This window comes from Lissotriton vulgaris, chromosome 6 (assembly GCF_964263255.1).
Source record: "Lissotriton vulgaris chromosome 6, aLisVul1.2, whole genome shotgun sequence".
NCBI classification, from domain to species: Eukaryota; Metazoa; Chordata; class Amphibia; order Caudata; family Salamandridae; genus Lissotriton; species Lissotriton vulgaris.
Genome location: NC_141694.1, coordinates 367,033,844 through 367,052,730, shown reverse-complemented (window position 1 = coordinate 367,052,730; position 18,887 = coordinate 367,033,844).

The following is an 18,887-nucleotide window of genomic DNA, read 5'->3' as shown; positions in this document are numbered from 1 at the left end:
GCGCGCTCTATAAATGTTTCTGATTGATTGATTGAAAGAGGGGTGGGCACTCAGCCCCTACAGCTCTCTCTTGGCTGTGGAGGTCCACAGGACACATCACGATGGTGCACTGTAGCAAAGGGTGTGGGCATTCAGCAGCTACAGCTCTCTCTTGGCTTGGGTGGCCCACGGGACAAATCACGATGGTGCACAGTAGCAAAGGGTGTGGGCACACAGCGGCTACAGCTCTCCCTCAGCTGCAGCACCCCACACGGATCCTGCAGAAGGTTGGAGGGTACAGATTTAGGCGGGCTCTCAGCGGCGGCAGCTCTTGTCTTAGCTGAAGCAGCCCACACAGTTTAGCAAAGAAAGGTTCAAAGGTTCAGAGTCAGGCAAGCGCTCAGCGGCGGCAGTTCTCTCTTAGCTGCAGCGGCCCACATAGGTTCAGCAAAAGTTTTGAAGATCTCAGCTCAGATTCAGGAGGGATCTCAGCGACAGCAGCTCTCTCTCGGTTTAGCAAAATTTCAGAAGATGGCCAGTCTGCAATCCTAGAACTAGAGCCTTCGGATTAGTCGATAGGGGCCTCACCTGCAAGCAGAACTCCTCACACAGGAATTCAGACAGCTGACTGGGTGAAGTCTAATGTACCTGAGACTTCGGCAGGAGGCTCTCTCGATTTAGGCCCTCTGGTAGTTTCTTGGGCAAGCTAGTTGAAAGTTCAAAGTCCTTTCCTCAGTTCACGTCTTGACATCCAGAAGGAACACACTTGGCCCAAGTTCCAGCTCAGCATGTTATACCTAAAAACTCTTTGTTTTCTAAGGTTGATAATCACTGACACCAGTCAGAACCAGTTCAGTGGGGTCGGGAGCACTTGGTTTACGAGGCAACATCCTGCCATTTCAGAATGAGGGGGTCTGCTATCAGACACCCAGTGGGAGGTGGAGTCATCATTCACCTTGCCAGGAACGGCCCTGCTTAGATCAAAGAGTCACCCCTCCCCATGCTTGGAATACCAATCTCTCTCTCCAGCCAGGTCTGACCCAGCTGGCCATGCTGCTCCAAAACCAGATGACCAATATGCATACTCGCAACAGCCCGCAGTAAAGCTTTAGACAAGAAACGACTGCATTTTCAGGAAAGGCATTTCACAACATATGATACCTAAACAGTCCTTACTAAAAGGTGGCCCTCCCTGGCCTGAGCATAAACATATCAAACTCAAAGTTCCCATCGGGTTCCTAGGGCAAGATAGGGTGATATAAAGTAATCCTTAACAAACAGACTATACAGATGTAAGCATTAAAGTTATCCTTATTTACACAGTCATTTATATACAGGGAGCATTCACGCTGTGGCCCTGATTAGCAGTCGCACGGCGCCCAGAACATCTACATCCAGCCAACATACAAGACAGACAGGAAGAGTCACAAAGGAAGGGATACCCACGCCAATGATGCCAGGTCTAATAGCACCTATGGATTGTTTGTAGAGGATATTGGAAAAGGGTCTTTGCACAAATGGAGTAAGTGTTAAACAACTAGGAAGAGTGTCTTTGATGTAAAACCAGAGGCAGTGAGGGGGTCATACTGCTGCTGAGTGAATGTTTATTTTTCACCCTGAGGGTGTAGGCAGTAATGGCGAGGCAGACTGGGACTAGTATCAGCACCTGATATTTAGTACAGCTGCGGCTGGAGCCTAACTACTTATATGCCCTGTTTATGGCAATAGTTGTTTTTTAAAAGCTTCCTTCTGGCACTTCATATCTGAGTGCTCCTCTATATATACACATATCTAATGGAGGTAACATCAGCATGTGTTAATTTCCTGGCAGGTTGGTAGAGCGCCCTCTCTTTAATCAGCAACACTGCAGGGTTGCTGTGAAATGACAGTCACTATCATTGGTTTGGGGCACAGATGTGCAGGGCAAAAGACCTAACAAAAATAAGTGTGGTGATTAACCATACTAGGCAGTATACAAGTGACATCATGGCACATGCAATCACAACACATGACCTCATGATGCATGATATCCCATGTGGCATCACAGGAAATCACCTCACAATAAGTGGTATCAGATATTAAGAGGAAACATATGTTTATCAGGTATATCATGAATACATTTGGAGGCATAATGAGATTTGACATAGGAATTTTTCCCTTGGGGTTAACAATTTTGTTGGAGAAATATGTGTTTTGTCTAGTCCCAGATATGAAGCAAATTAGTATAGTAGGTTCATGTGTCTCCTGCAAAACACAGCATGTAATATTCGAGTCATATATTGTGATCCTTCTAACATAGCACAGTGAACTATGAGGGGCATGTGACTCCTACACCTTGTAGCCAACAATGTTTCATGTAACATATCTTGTACAATGATTGCTAATCTTACATGTTTACTGGCAATGTATCTTGTGTATGTTACATTAGGAGCTCTGATACCCTGCATTTGGATGAGTAGCACTATAAATCAAATTTTATTGAGCTTTTTTAGATGTTATTTGAGTGAATACTGGGACAGACTAACACATCTGACAATCTAACACTGCATGCACATATATACAGGAACTGAACAGAGTAAAAACATACCTCTCTTAAGTACCTGTCAAGATATAACAAGTTGTATGCTTTTTCCCCCTCTATTGCATTTGTATTTAAGTGTGTGGTTCCAGGCCACATCAAGTCAGATTACTCTGTTGCAAGCATCCTGCTCACACACAGAACTGTGCACGGAGACCCAGGACATCAGTGAATTGTGGTGTACCAGAAACTCACCTCAGTACCTTGAAAACCCCCAACCAGCTAGCATCAGTGTCACATTAGCTCTTCATCCTCTAGCAAAGGAACCAATGATTAGACAACCTAGAACATGCGACTTAGGACAAACTCAGGAGTGGTGGGAAGTGAGAACACTCTTTCGTTATACTCTCATTCCAGTCCACAACAGGAGTAAAGTAAGTGTAAGGTTAAAATATTTATTTTAACAACGTGATCTCAAGTGCAGTATCTTAGCAAACATAAGCAGACATATGAATAAAAATAATACGGTCAGCATTGTTACAATTCCATAAAATACAAAAAAAACATATTACAATGATTGTGAAAACAGGTCTTATAGCACCTAGTTTTAACATCCTCCCTATATTGGAATTATGTATTATAAACTAAAGAAGGTCTCTTAGGCTTGCTTGGGGGACCCCATTACCTTTCCGCTCATTAACACCTTCGATGCTGATGACGAGCCCAGCTCGTCATCAGCCACGGTGGTCGTGTGCGGATGACGAGCTGAGCTCGTCATCTAACGCGGCTTTTAGAAAAAAGCCACGCAGCGGAAAAATAACCGCCGCAGCGTTGCGGTTAACAGAAAATCACATCTGGATAAGCTAAAGCTCTCTGCATCACTGGAAACGGAAAATCTTCCAAGTGTATGAAATCATGGCAAGTGTGCAATAATAAGGGCATCAGAATCTTAGTTGGCTCACAGCTGCCAAATTGTTGTGTCTAGAAAGCGTTACTCAAACATGTAAAAAAACAGCTGACATGTTTTGATAATCTTGCCGGCTTCAGCACTCACTGTGCAGATTAGAGGCACGATGTAAGTCTAGAGATGTCGAAAACAAAACCTTTTCTCATGTGTAGACATTCGCGAAGGCTAACTTACAAAAACAACTATGCAGTGTTGTGTGCAAAAGCAGCAAAAGGTAAAATGGCGTTTAAACTTCTAATAAGCCATGCTAACATAACATGCGCGCAAAGCAGGCCTTAGGCAAAACTACACCCTTCCTTGATCTGGGAACGCACAATAAGGGGGGCACGATTCATAGAATGCGGAGTTCAAGTTCGAATGAGATAGAACCAAGTTCAGGAATTTTGCCAAACTTGATAATTGGGAGTAACAATCTGAATCAAAAAGTAACCAAGTCAGTGAAAAAAATCACGGGTGGCCATGGTGTGAAAAAGAACTCAAAAATCAAGAAAAACATTAAGGCAATATAGAAAAAAAATCACCAGTTCAATACATGTCTATGAGGCAGAATAATTCACACTTCAATCCAACAGCATATATGCACCGTACGTTGCAACCGCCTCCAATAGGAAGTCATTGTCATCATCCATGAACATTTCAGCCATCCAATTAAGTAATGCAAATGAACATTCATGTTCTTCAATAGCCAGAGCAACTAGCATACTCAGAGGACAATTCGAGCTTTATTCAAGGTAACTGCGCGCCAGAAAGAAAGTCCATATGTTCCAATTGCCCAGGACCCCCTGAGCCACTGCGCAGGCCATAATCCCGAAATCAGAACAATCTATTTCATGAGCAACTAAGGGACTCATTAGTAGATTCAAATCCAGGTCAGGAGACACCGTGTTGCAGAGACACAAATTGAGGGTCCATTCAAATCCACAATCCAGGCAATGGAAAACAGGCTGTACGCAAGTAAAGTATGAGAACCGGAAAGATAAACCATTCGGCACACTCAGTCGCCAGAGGTAGCGATCCATAGTATTCAAGCATCCGGTTACGAAGCTGGATCAGCCAGGGCAGATCGTCATGGGGCACAGACTGTGCATCCATTTTGGAGTAAACAAACTAACAGCAGCACACCAGCTCCCAAAGCGAGAATTAACGGGAAACCGCTGAAGATGCTGGGATCACACCAAATATAAATTGGAATGAGGTCACGAGGCCAGAAATTACTACTTTAAAAAAGTGTGCCAGGCTTGTAGTCAATGAAGCATTAAAGATTGTGTGAATCAAAGCACCGAAATGCAGGGGCAGGTCTCTGTTTAATAAGGAATTCACCTCAGTACGAGTATTTGCAACGTGAAGGACGAATGTCTCACGTGCAGATGTAAGGGCGACTTTCTTCTGGGACAAAAGAGCTCTTGTTCGACTCATCTTTTGAACTCTTCTTTCAAGGTCAGTATAGAAGGCCAGATGGAAACATCGAACCTCCCATGTGGAGGAGGAAAACAAGACATTCTTACAGCAAACTACACGTTGGGGAACTGTAACGATATATGGAATACCAGCAAGCATACCACAGCAATCTTCAATATTTATTAAAAAATAACTACCGTTCACAAACAACGTGAAAGTTAGTGTAATAGGTAGAGAAGGGGTGCCTTTCAAAACACACGGAAGATTTGGTTCCAGTATATTACAAGAACCGTGCAATTGCAGATTTCTACAGACTAAAGTGTGATCTTGTGTGGAAGTGCAGTCTTCACCATTTAGATAAACCTCTTTTCCTTCTCTCAAGCACCTATATGTAAATGGGAGATTCCACACTTCATGTAGAAAAGCGCTACCTAAAGGTTCAAATCTGCCTATGGCATAGTGTTTCATGCATGACTCAAATTTAAACAGAGAAAAAGGTAGAGATATTAACCCATGGATAAGCCAAACTGCTGAATTTGCTTCGGCCACAGAAAATGGTAATGGTTCTAACTTTTCGATGTGTAACAGTGAAAATGTGGCATCCTTCATTGACATAAATTGTTGTTTCACAGTCAAATTAAAAGGCAAAAATAAAGATGTTGTTTTCATGTAATTTCAAGGCACCTTCGCATATTTTAACGTTTGAAGAGTCCAAGCAAACTGCATTATAGAACACAATTGATTCTGTCCATGGTACAGAACTGCAACGTCTTCTTGTACAATATCACAACAGATGAAATAATATTATCTAATGTGTAAATACGGGGAAAAAGGGTGTTAATACTATTATCTACAACCGCAAGCACTTTTTCTAAATTAGCCTGATCAATTGCTCTAAGCCTAAAAGCAGCTTCAATCTGGGACAGTTTCCAAACTTCGTTGTAAGCAGCATTTATCCATCTTTTCGATCTGCCTGCTGCCGGACCTTTAACAAAATCATTCAAGTCAACGGCGCCAGTCAGTTTGGACAAATGCAACTTAACTGACGCTAATGTTGAGTGTCTGAGCCAATTCTGACACAATTTGCCTACAGAATAGGTAGTGACTGAAGATTGACTCTGAAAACCTAACCTCTGTATAGCCAGGGGTCAGACCCAGAAAACAGTGCTGGTAGGAATCTGCACTTTTTTGCCATAGAAGCCAGCCTTCGGGATTAATGCTGGAAACATTAAAAGAAGAATTTCCTAACAGGGTTTGTAATTCACTTAGGGAAGTACTGGAGTAATTATTCCAATGGGAAAATTCACCCAAATCAGGAAATGAAGAAGCATTTAATTCTTTAGAAGTAGCCAATCCAAAGCAGGTGGTTTGTGAAATAGTGCCATTCAGAAACAACATATGGTTCGGAAAGAGACATGCACGATGCAAAGCCTCAGTGCCTTGCACTTGCCAACTTTTAGAACCTCAAACAGATTTAAGATCACTGGTATCTTTCCACAGTTCATAGCCCCCAAAAGCCAACTGGTCAATAAAGGACTTAAAATACAGTCATTTTGTGTGGGTGAGTCTAACCTTGGAAGAGGACTTCTCAGTCATCTTAAAATAAAATGCATTAGGGTTTGATTGAGCAAAATCAGTAAAATAAGAAAGAAAAATAAAAAGAGTTTTGGAGCTACCTTCAACAGGTGAAGGACAATGTTCCCACTGTGTATAGTTAACCACATTTCTAAATGAATTTGTCTTATGCAGAAAGTGATTACCAAAATGCTGGTAACAGTACAAATCACCATAGTTTGCAGACTCTAAATGTAAATCTTCAGCATCAAAGGCAATATAATATTTCAAATCAGAAAATAATGCCTCTATGGCCTATTTTGTTTAACTCCATCCCCCATTGAAACACGAAATACATTGGGAACATTAATAACCTCTGTGGGCTATGAATCTGGAACTTTACAGCATCCCATACAATCTCATCTAAAACGGGCCAAGCAGTTATATTCACAAATGTCTGGTCCCTCTTCATGATATGCAAAGAGGAGTGGGGGGGGCCAAAGTTCCATCAATTAGTCTAATTGAAGTTCTTTCTTGAATGTAGTGTCCATTAATGAAATGAACAAAATACACCACAAATCCGATGGACATGAATAAAAAAATTGAAAAAAGCACCAGCCAAAAGTAAGTCCAAGGGGGGATCAAAAAATGTTTTAAACCAGGTAGCAAAAATCAAAACTTTTGAAGAGGACGTAGATGTGGACGAGCCACTGTCAAATGAATGAAAAACGTGATTGATTAGCCACACTGGGCTCCAAATCAGGCATAGACAAGTCAGTGGGGTAAGTATATTCAGTATCATTAAGAAGGTCCCTAGCAGGTGGATTGAATAACGGATTCGCAATTGTAATCATCTCAATGGCAACATCAGGACCAATGGCAGGATCCAGGGCCTAAACAGAGTGTCGCACCTTTGATTGACACGAAACCGCAGGTGTCACATTATGAAGAATTGGCCACCCTGTGTAGTTTGACATTGTCAATGGAAATGTACCTGTTCCCCTTTCGCCCAGGAAGAGGAGGTAAAATGACTGTTCTTGTACCCTGCATGCCAAGCGCAGGAACTGGATCTCGATAGGAGGGACCGAATTCCTTCTTGTTCTCGATCTTCTCTTGGATCAGTTCTCCAACTTGGGGTAGCCAGCGTGCAGTTTAATTTGCTGACAAATGCCACATTGAAGGACATAATCACGCGTCTGTTTGTACAAACCCCGCCACCAATATCGTTGCTGGAGAGAGAAACAGTAGCTGACACGCCGGCATGCAATGAGGCCATCCGAGTGTGGGCTCTTGTAATCAAAGTCTGCCTGTGGGTCGTGTTGGGCATCAACCTGTCACTAACGTCGTTAATTCTCACATAGGGAACTTTATCAGGACTTAATTGATAAGAGTTTTCAGAAGGGAAACCTCTAGGGTAATTACCCCCCTTCTCTGTTGTGGTAATAGCTGTCAAGATGTCATCATCAATCTTACTTTTGGAACGTGTAACTGCTGCCACTGCATATGTTGCAACTGCTGTCGTCCCAGCTTTATCCGCGAGGCAGTTGCCAACTGTGTGAACTCCAACACGCTGGTGACCCAAAGTATGAATTACAAAGACAAGTAGCAGCCTTTCTTTAACCTCAGCCACTCAAACCCAGATCATTATATTTTATTGTGCGACCCTTGGAGTCACGATAATCATTTTGAGTCCAAAAGGGTAGATTGTCATTGTATGATTGAACACAGTAGTAAGAGTCACTTACAATAAGAGTAGTCACACTGGGATCAGTGTACTCTTTGCAAGCATCAGAGCAGGAAGCTCTGCCAAATTGGGTGGTACTGTCCCCTAATGTCTGTGTGTGCACGACATTAGACTTGAATTCACCATCCACCATAGTACCAACAACAATTGCGCAGGCCGAAGAATATGCGTGCTTTGAACCCGTAGCCACTTGGTCGCTTTTGTCAGAGTAAATGATACAATGGAAATCCTCAAGTGGGCGCATGGTCAGAGGAGCAGGATGGACAAATTCATACTGCAAGAACTCTTGAGTCTGCAAAGAGGAATCAAAAATTAACGTGACATCTGGGGATGTCAAAGACGTGGCCCATTGTATCCACCGCGGGTGCAAAGCTTTCGAATTTGGTACACTGGCTTTCGTCACTGCCTCTAAGGCAGGATATGGAGTAACAACCAAAATGTGCTTTCCCTGCTACAATGCGCGTTCCTTAAGAATCGCCATTTGCATTGTCGTCAAAACATTTTCCACAGTGGAAAACCGCAACTCAGCCGTAGTGTACAAGTGTGACTTGTAAGCGACAGGGACTGTGTCGCCCTCATTAAAAGTGAGGTATGTGAAACCCACCGCCCCCGGTACGAATATTATCACCAGATTGGTGTGGTTATCTCGAGTCAACAAGAATTTAGATTCTAGTAGACCAGCCTGCAAAAATTGCAAGATGGCTGAATGTTCAGGCAGCCAGCACGATTTGGAAAAAGAAGGTTGTATCAAAGCGTAAAGAGGCTTGATATGTTGTGCATATTCGGGTGTGTTGGTACGCCCAATTCAAAAAGCCCAGTAAAGATTGTAGTTTCTTCAGTGTTGTGGGAGCTTGCAAAAGTGCGCATTTCTCCAGGAAGTGAGGAGCTAAACCTCTACCTTCACTGTTAAGCTCGTAGCCCAGGAACAACACTGTGTACTCTGAAATGTGTGATTTTGCAAAGTTAAATTTGTAGCCAAAATCCACAAAATTGCAAATAATGTGGACCACATGGCACAGATGCAGCCATAATTGGTTGTCCTTGAGATAGATGTCATCCATGTACGAACATGCGTCTGCGTCAAGCACCTCCAAGAGCGAGACTACGTGGGCGGCAAAGACGCCAGGACTGTTCTTATAGCCCATAGACAAATGGCAAAATTGGTGCTGTTTGCCACCACTGGTAAAAGCTGTCCATTGACTACTAAGAGGGAACAGATTGTGGGCAAAAAAACATTGGATATGTCAAGTGTGTTTTTAATACTTTTACTCGCGAGACTATCCACAAGAGCAGAACTGTGAGTATTCTGGCGGCGCACATACGACAATGTGAGTTTAAGTGGAGCTAATTCAATACCAAACGGTACGAGCCATCTGGTTTGGTCACAATAAAAAGAGGGTTATTCATCGGAGACACAGACGTTTCAATTACACCATGATATTCCAATGATTCAAGGATTTTCGCAAGAGAAGCTTTCGCTTCTCGCCACATGGAGTATTGGAGTTGAGGCTGTGGCACTGACCGCGAAGGAATCTCATGTCGAGGGGAAAATGTATCCCATCCACAGTGAGTACGGTACAAAGCCGGCGCAAGCGCCTTAGCCCAATCTTCTGCAAAATGCCTGCTCTTTCCGCACTGTGTGCTTGAAACTCGGGAGGATTACCTCCTCCCCTTGGGGAGCAGCTAAGGCAAAGGGTGGGGGCCAGTCGACCTCCGCAGACAAAATATCATAGGTAGTAGTAAGATTTTCCCAAAATACCCCTTTTATGGTACGTTCTATGTCACCTTCAATTATAAGGAGGACAATGTCATTAAGCATGGGCGGAAAATCCGTTCCGCTCGCGGATTTTGCGGATTTTCGGTAAATTCGCCATCCGCGAGATTCGCGAATTTCCCGCAAAATCCGCAAATCCGCGAGCAGCGGATTTTTATGGCTTGCTCGCACTGTTCGCGTGAGTTCGCGGCTTCCCAGTTCAACTTCGCGCCCCGTGAATAAGCGCTAAATTGCAGAAATACGATGTTAGCAAAACTGAAACTACTTACCAGGTTCAAAAGTTCAAGCTCATCATTAGTAGCCATTTCTTGTAGTGCTTCCTGAGGGCCCCTCCAGAGTTCAGTTGCCTACTTGCAACTATTATGTGACCCTGCTCTGACCCTCAGAATAGTTACACAAAGGTCCTGAATTACAGCTAAGGCAGACAAGCAGGAGCCAGGCTGGAAGTTCAAATCCAGTGACACATTAATCAGCCCCTAATTCATTATTGTCAGTTGGGGCAGGGCAGGTGTTGTAAATAATTTTGCAACAATGAAAGCACTTAGCAAGTGCAAAAGATCACTAATCAGGAAGCACTAAGGAAGCAGGTGCCAGCTAAAAAAATATTCTGTGACACACAAATCAGCCCCAAATTAATTCAGGTCACTTGAGGCAGGGAAGGTGTGCTTTGCTTTGCCGAAAATAATGTACACTGGACAACCAGAGGGTGCGGTGATGAAACAGAGGGTGGCATGGGTGGGCCAGAGGGTGGCATGAGTAGTCAGAGAGTGGCAGTGGTGACAGAGAGTGGCAGTGATGAAGAAGAGTGTCCCAAACAGGCTGGACACGTAGAAACAACAAGTTCGCAAAACTTGCGACCCAACAGGTAAGTTCGCGTTTGCGAAATTGTACAAAACCCTCGCGAACTGGCAGAAACCCGCGCGAACACAAAAAAAATCTGCAAATTCGCGAGAATTCGCGGATTTTGTGGATTGCGAGTTCGCAAATCCGCAAAATTCGCGAACGCGAGATTCGCAAAATTCGCCCATGCTTAAATGTCATACAGCCTTTCAGGGGGAGCCACTCTAGTGTCAGCTGTCTCAACTACAACGAAGGTGTCAGTCGCTGTCACCTTCAGTAGTGGACGCAAAGCCTTCCGAACAATGATAATCTCTGCCTCGCTGTCCAACAGTGTCAGCGCCCAAGTCAAATTCCGAATCTGCATTCTCACTATCTGTGGCATATCTCGCTGTTGCTGCAGCAACTTTCTTCTTCTGAAACTGGGGTCTTTGACGCGGTGACTCGTCCTGCTTACCTTTTCTGTCAGCCTTGCGAGGCTCCTCATGGCTCTGTTGGGCACCTTGACCTCTGCCGCCGCCTCCGCCACCGGTGGGTGATACCGATGTATCCTGCAAAGAGCGAGGAGAACGTTGTTCAGGAAGCGGAAATCTATTAGGTGACTTAATCGTAGCAAAGTCGCGCAACTAATATGTACGCTCAGTAGAGGCAGGTGCAGGTGAAGCAGGACAGGACCCCGGTTTCTGTTGCTGTTTCCCCTGTTTTTTGTTCTTACTCCAATTTTGTTTCTGAACTTTCGGGTGGTCATCTTTATCAGATGACGCCTGTTGAGTTTAGTGTTGTGTTTGCTTTTGAGCAAAAGGCTAAACACCCAAACTATTACAGCCTATGGTCTTATGTCTCCATAATAATTCTCAGTAACTGACAGGGTTTCTCGGCCTCGGGAATATCTTACAAAGCATTAGACACCTAGAAACTTACTGCATCCCACTTAACGTGTGCAGGACGAGATTCCGAACCATGTCAAACACTTCCATGAGTCGCATTCCCAACTCTACAGCCGCCTCCAGTCCGTGTTCATCCTGAACACGCTTAATGACGGAGGGCAGGACAGCTATTGACGGGGTGCCGAAGCACCTAGTATAGACTGCCGCAAAAATCACACCCCAAGTGGTACAGTCATTTACGTCCAGCACTAAGTCTTTCTGCAAACTACTTGTAAGGATCCTGTGTTTCTCCACAGGAGTGGTATTCGGGAATACTGCCTCCAGCTAGTCAAATTTCTCGGCAAGCCATAAAGGCATCTCATCCTTATTCTGGGGATGCTTGCCCATAATAACATTAACCATAACGGGACAAAGCTTCAGTCCGTTCGGCCCAACCGGATGTGCCGCACCACCCGGGGCCCTACCTGGGAGGTTGCGAGAAAGGTAATGAACCAGAACCTTATCACTGACACTGCAGAGGCATAAAGGGGTCTCAATTCAGGAGCTGTACAACGCGCCACATGATGGTACGTGGTATAAGCAGCTAGAACAGGCCAAGAAGCGCCTGCAATCGACAACGGTCCTTGTCTGACCATCGCTATAACATGTGGGAGGGCGCTATTAAACCAAACGGTATGCTGCCAAGCAGATATTGGAACTTCCTGTGTCCTATATGGAGCGTACTCTGCAGGCAGGGCAGTCGGAGTGTAAGAGTGAAATACACCAGTACTATCATCAACTGCAGGAAACATAACCCATGAGTAAAAACCACTGCATGTCCTTCCAAAGAAACTAGGAAATCCTGCAAATGGTTCCGTACAGCCAAGCGACTGCGTGCTGGGATATCAACCGCAGCCATATTGACATAGTGAAAGATAAGTACAATGCCATATGAAAAGCACAACTGGGTAGTAATTCAATAGAAAACTGTTTTATATTATCACACTTGAAAAGACCTATGTAACCATAGGTATGTTTTATCTGTCACCACTGTCAACCAGAAACAATAGTGAGGGGGTCGTGGACTGATGCAAGCACTACTCAAGAGTCTACGGGGGAAAGTGGGCCCAGGATTATCTAGGTTCAAGTATATTCAGATGAATAGTTGGGCCCAGGCACAGGATATTCTTCTGGGGAAGGATAGCAACCTGGAAGAACTGTTAGTGGTGAGGCCTGGGGGTAAGAAGAGGTCTCACTCTGGTACTGGGAAATTGAGGAAGAGGTAGATGGCGATTTTAAACTCGCCGATGAGCTATGGGGAGATCAGTTAGATATACAGTGTGCGCAGGTGTGGATGGACTCATTCACTTTGTTGCATAACATAGTAAAACCTGCATGGCTGAAGCGAAACCATCTTTTTACAGCCCATAGAGTGTATTTTTTCCCGCTAAAGTTATCGAAATTTCAGCCTGGGAAAGTATGCAATACATGTGGTCTTCCAGCAGCATCTGATGTGCATATGTTCAAAGACTGTCTCTCTATTCGCCCCTTTTGGGATAATGTGAAGAAGTCTCTGGACTCCATCTTGAAGGTTTTATTCACCATCAGTCTTCCTCTAATCATTTTTGTCCTCAATTACAACATCACAGCACATGCCAGCTCTTTTCTTTTCTATGCAATCCTCATGGCTAGAAGACAAATCTGTAAGTACTGGGTAGATTCTGCCGCTCCAACCCACTCAGGATGGCTGACCTCGCTCTATGAAATATCTAAGGTGGACCTGGCTAGATCTTGTAGTAAGAAAAAGCTTGCATTTTGAGACTTACTGGTACAATGGAGATAGGATGCCCGGGTTTTTTTTTTCCCCCGGGTCCTATGATTATGCTTTTTATGCTCCATGGACCAGTGTAACGGGTCTCCCAGGCTATCAATATGGTTCGGCAGGTAGGAAAAGACCTTGGTGGAGTAAACCATTCTACCCTCCAACCCTTGATGCTCCTTCCGCCAGACAACCAATCGTGTCTCGGTCTGAGTTAACATACATAAAAAGATCCCTGAACTAGTTCAGAAAGCATACGCAAGGTGGTCAGTGTTTTTTCTAAGAGGGTTAAGGCAAATGAGGACAAAAAAAAAGAAAAAAAAAAGACCACAACGTTGGTGGCGCCATGTTGCAAGGATCCTGCTCACACACAGAACTGTGCACAGAGTCCTGAGACATCAGTGAATTGTGGTGTACCAGAAACTCACCTCAGTACCTAGAAAAACCCAACCAGCTAGCATCAGTGTTACATTATCTCTCCCTACTATAGCAAAGGAACCAATGATTAGACAACCTAGAACATGCGACTTAAGACAAACTCAGGAGTGGTGGGAAGTGAGAACACTCTTTCGTTATACTCTAATACCAGTCCACAACAGGAGTAAAGTAGAGACACGGGTAAGGTTAAAATATTTATTTTAATGGCGTGATCTCAAGTGCAGTATCTTTGCAAACATAAGCAGACATATGATTTAAAGTAATATGGTCAGCATTGTTACAATTCCATAAAATACAAAAGGAGAAAAACTTATTACAATGATGGTGAAAACAGGTCTATTGTTGCGTCTAGAAAGCATTCCTCGAACATGTTGAAAAACAGCTAACATGTTTTGATAACCTTGACGGCTTCAGCACTCACTGTGCAGACTAGAGATGTCGAAAACAAAACCTTTTCTCATGTGGATGTAGACCTTCGTGAAAGCTAACTTACAAAAACAGCTATGGAGTGTTGTGTGCAAAAGCAGCAAAAGGTAAGATGGCGTTTTAACTACTAAGCCATGCTAACATAACATGCGCACAAATCAGGCCATAGGCCATACTACACTTAATCTAAAGGAGGCCTGACGGCCCCTTCACTCCTGCCTTTAGATTTTGCACAGCTGGAGTTGAAATTAAAAAAAGACCCCGTACGCTGCCTGCACATTGCTGCTGGGAATGGGAAGCAGACAACGTACAGGCACAACAGAACTTGTCCAGTGTTTGAAAATTACACCATGACAAGTTCATCATATTTCTGTGAGGCCCAACTTCTTGCCAGGGGTGGACATCATTCACTCTCTGAAATAGTGGATGTACACCATGTAATGGCGTTTACCCCCAACTTGTGCAGTATGTGGTGGTGATGTGTCACTCACCGGCGGTGGCATCTACGATGAAATCAGATTTGGTCCATGAGCAAACAGGTAGTGTACTGGCATGACGTTTAACAAGGGCTCCATGTTGGGGCAGGGAGTTACCAACTGCGTGAAGGGCTTGTCTTGTTTTTATCCCTCCATTTTCACCAGCTTCCATGGTGCAGGTTGGAACGCTAATCTTAGTGCATCTGGATGATGCATTGGAATTGGGCAGGCAGTTCATAAGCAGCTGCGCTCTCCGACAGCCTCCATTGCTCCGTTCCAAGACCACTGAAGTAGGAATACTCTGTCGAATTCGGACGGGCCATGGCAAACAGATTTATTTGCATTCTTATGTATTGCAATCTGGCAGTCATAGCGACCACTTCCAACATGTACGCAGGGGTCAGTCTGCCTTTGATATTACCACGGAAGCCTGTTTGACCGGCATTGGAATGACCCTAATAGTGTCTGAAAGCAGAGAATTAATAGTGTTTAGCACTTTAGGGAGCCAGAGAAAATTCTGCGGACTTCCTCAGGTGTATAAGAACAGCCCTGGACTGTTTTCTGCCCAAGTAACATCAATTCTACATAACATAGACCCAGAAATATTGTCCTATGTTGATGCCATATAACTTACAGGCGGTGAATTGAACACACACTTAACCAGAGTAGATTGCGTTGTTTTTGGATTTCTAAACATGGCTACAAACTCAACTTTCAGAAAACAAAATTGCTTTTTCAGTGTCCTATTCTTGGGATATGAGTTAACAAATGAAGGCAAAAGCCTTGCACCACATTTCGTAAAGAAATGCCCTCTTACAGCCACCAAACACCATCATAAAGCTACAATTGCAGTTAGGCTTTCTCAACTTTGGTAGAACTTACATACCAATCTATGGACAAGGTGGTAAACCATTGTACAATTTGTTCAGAGTATTCGGACAAACATTGGACTTCCAAACACACTGATATTCTCAGAACACTGCAAACAGACATGCTTGCATCTATACACTTGAACACTTGTGCCAACACAACTAACTTGGTGATCTGCATAATTGCAGGATTCACTGGATATACATATGTCACCTTTAACAAAGTTGATACTGTGCCAATTAGAGGCTGTCACCAAGGTAAGCGTCTAACACAAAAGACTTGCATCCAGGATGGACACAATGGCTCACCTCCTCAACATCTGCTGATTTTGACTATATCTTGGACCCTACTGCAACCACAAGAGTTCCTCCAGTATGAACAAGAACACCCTGTGCCCAGTGATGGTTTGTCTCTTGAGCAATATGATTACATAATATATACTGACAGATCATCTCAACCCGCAATAGGCACCACATTTTGATATTGTGCTCCTTGCACAGCAGTTTGTGGTGTCATGAAAGAATTGAGAATTCCATCCAACAAAAAGCATTTACACAATTTTTAGGGGATTGTATCACTAAGCTATCTGAACTAAAAGCTTTAATCTTGGCACTATAAAATATGGATTCTGAATTCCCCACACTCCCAGTGTGTAATTTATATTATTGTGTCCAGTCTTTAAATGAACATTTACATTATTGATGCTTGAATGTATTCAGAGATTCTAAAGGACATACTATCTAGCATAGATTGCTTTGGTCAAAGGTGGCACATCTTAAAGATTGTTTGCCATGTGCTCATATAATTCATACTTTAGTCATCAGCGTATTGGAATATGCATTGTGTGGATTTCACTGGCTGACAAAGCCACCAAATCACCAGTTCTGACTGCTGTTGTTCCTGCAATTACTTGTACACACACGAGAATGGATAAAGACATCATGGTTGCTGTCACTCCATTAGACAAAAATTATCCAGCAAAACACTTGTACCTACTGAATGCCCAAAACATTCCTCGCATTCCAAAGGTGGATGATCAAGTGATAGCTTACCAGGACCGTAGGCTAGAATTAATAATAGCTGCTGATTAAGTATTAGCGTCCACCTATGCAGGTGCGGTGGCAACAGTTTCCTTACTACAGAAATGCTATTGATGGCATGGTCTGTATAGACAGACTAAACAATATGTCATTAGCTGTAACATTTGTCAGCAAATTAAATGTTCTGCCACATCTCACCCACCAGAGACACTACTTGTAATTTCAACCATACAGCTTGCCTGTTTATATTTGGATCACTGTGGACCTCTGAATTAAGATGAATGTGTATACATTTATCATTTTAGCTGAAGATTCATGTTCTAGATTTCTGTTGGTGTGCCCACCAGTATTGGCTAAAGCTCGAACTGTTATTAAGGACTTGCAAGTCTTTATCAGGACATAAGCAGTAGCAGAATTCCACTCGGACCAGTGACTGACATTTGTCTCTCAGGCTTACCAGGATACGATGGGAGCCCTGGGTGTTGCTGTGCATTATTTCACCCTCTATTATCATGAGGGAAATTTGATAGTGGAAAGAAAAATACGTGACTTAAAGCAGTCTTAAACAGCTAGAGTAATAAATTCAGATCATAGTTAGAACCCTTATCACTTGTGTGAAATCCAGAGAACTTTAAACAATCTTCCTAGATGATGCTTGGATGGCTGGCTCACTATGAAACCCTCTTTGGTATCCAGATGTATCTTCCAGATCTTGACAATCCAGCCAAAGTAGCAGCAGATATGTCTTTGGCTACAAATGAACAGGAACGACAAGACTACTGAGATGAGCACTCAAATTACATTTCTATACGCTCTGCCACCGACAAAGTGATGGCGCAACCAGCAACTTCTGTCTGGATTCCTAATCTTATGGATCTAGTTGGAGAGAAGATTACGGACAGAAAAATAGTTGGCCCATTATACAGAGCACCAGTGCCAGTCCTTGGCATTGCATGTTTCAGAACATTGACTTTACCACTGCTTTCTGGTTATAGAAACAAACTGTTTGTGTCAATTGATCTCATCACACCACTTGGCCAGTCCTACAAGGTAGGCCATGAAGGATTTCTTGTTGGATCTTAGGTCACCACATTCTAAAACAATCATATACATGATTACAATGAATTGTGAAATATTTCTCAGCGAGAAGCTGCTGAATGCTTAAAACAAATTGACAGGATTAACATGGAAAAAGCATTAGCTGTTGTAGATCATGGCATGACTACATTGTCGACTTATATTCATTCTCTGACTAATATTATATCATCTGCATTGGATATAATACAGAATGACATGTCACTTCTCCAGCATGGTCAAAGTAAGTTGGAATCGATTATGCATTTGACTTGGACATTGCAGGTCTTTTTTGTTGCTCCCCAATGGATGTTCCACCTCAAGGTCAAATAGTGATGTACTTACCACACGTCCTGCTGTGTCATGAATGCATGATACAGTACTTTGGAGTGTCTTTCCTACATAAATTGAATGGCAACTGGTCCTTGTCCTTTACACCTGTGTGGTTACACTACGTGCAGTATGTGTTCCACTGTCTGTGGTTCCCTTTCAAGTGTGCACTGGATGTATGTCTTGCTATGCAACAGGTTCAATCTAGGATATGGATCTGCAAATGTGTCCATTGAGAGGTCATCTTCATTCCTGTCCTATGAGACTGCCATTGCTGAAAAATGCTTATTATGAGCTATTTTTTCTAGTTAGTATAAATGCTTTGGCTCATGATGTCCTGGGATCTGGCACTATCATCTGTCACACCATCAGCATGGGGAGATTGCAATGGATAGGACTGTGTTGGTCCTCAGGCCATAGTGAGTACATTGTCTGTGGATGCGGGTTCCTTCCTGGATCTTTCTGACTCTCTGAACATAGAGAACATTTTGGGAGCCTCCTAGATGTTTAAGTTGGCTCCTTGTTTTGGTATTAATTGACTTTTATTTGTTTTTATTGATTGTTCATTTTTTTATTGATATATTTTTTTATTTCTTTCATTTTTGCTTGATTATTAAAGTATTTTTTCTAACATTTTAGATGACCTTTTAGGCTAGCAATGCATTTTAACTGCATCTCCCTCTGGCCAAGGAGACATTGTTGTGAGGCACAACAGGGCCCACTCTAAGCCTCCATCTTAGTTTCATGTTTTTAGCTTGACATCATTTTTTAAAGGTG